Source organism: Bos taurus, chromosome 7, assembly GCF_002263795.3.
Source record: "Bos taurus isolate L1 Dominette 01449 registration number 42190680 breed Hereford chromosome 7, ARS-UCD2.0, whole genome shotgun sequence".
Lineage (NCBI taxonomy): Eukaryota > Metazoa > Chordata > Mammalia > Artiodactyla > Bovidae > Bos > Bos taurus.
The window spans coordinates 62519805-62520733 of NC_037334.1; positions in this window are offsets into that span (position 1 = coordinate 62519805).

Here is a 929-nt window from a genome sequence, read left to right on the forward strand (position 1 = left end):
CTTTTAATTTTGTGGCTGCAGTCACCATCTGCAATGATTTTGGAGCCCAAGAAAATAGTCTGTCACTGTTTCCACTTTTTTCCCATCTATTTGCCATGAAGTAATGGGACTGAATGGTCTTAATTTCTTTTAGAAGTATTTTATAGATTTTAGTGTACATGTGTTTCATATCTTTCATCGGAATTAACCCAGACTATTGCATGTTTTTGGTGCTTTTGTAAGTGCAGTTTCTAATTGTTCCCAGTCACAAATTTTCAAATAATAAACCAACCCTCTATTCCTGGGATAAACCCCACTTGGTCATGATGTATTATTCTTTTAATATATTGCTGAATTTGATTTGCTAAAATTTTGTTTAGCATTTTTACATCTATGTTCATGAAGAATTTTGTTCTGTAGCTTTATCTTCTTGCAATGTCTTTGCCTAGTTTTGGTTCACATAGTGTTTTAAACCAGCTTTTAAAAACTAATAAATCACAAATATATCATATGCATTTTAATGCTGTATTTTGCAATGTTTGGGGGGCATCACAGCATTTTATTTTGGATGAATCATAGTTTAACCTAATGTTGGGTATTTGTTTCCAACTCTTTACTGTTATAAACAATGCATCCAGGGACTTCCCTGGTGGTCCAGTGGTTAAGAGTAAGCCTGCTAATGCAGGGGATATGGGTTCAATCCCTGGTTCAGGAAGATTCCACATGCCATGGGGCAACTAAAGCCATGTGCCACAAATACTGAGCCTGAACTCTGGAAAACGTGAGCTGCAGCTGAGTCTGCATGCCACAACTACAGGAGCCCACGTGTCTTCAGAGCCTGTGCTGTGCAACGAGAGAAGCCACTACGATGAGAAGCCTGCACACCACAACTAGAGAAAGCCCGTGTACAACAACAAAGACTCAGTGCAATTAAAAATAAAATAATAAAA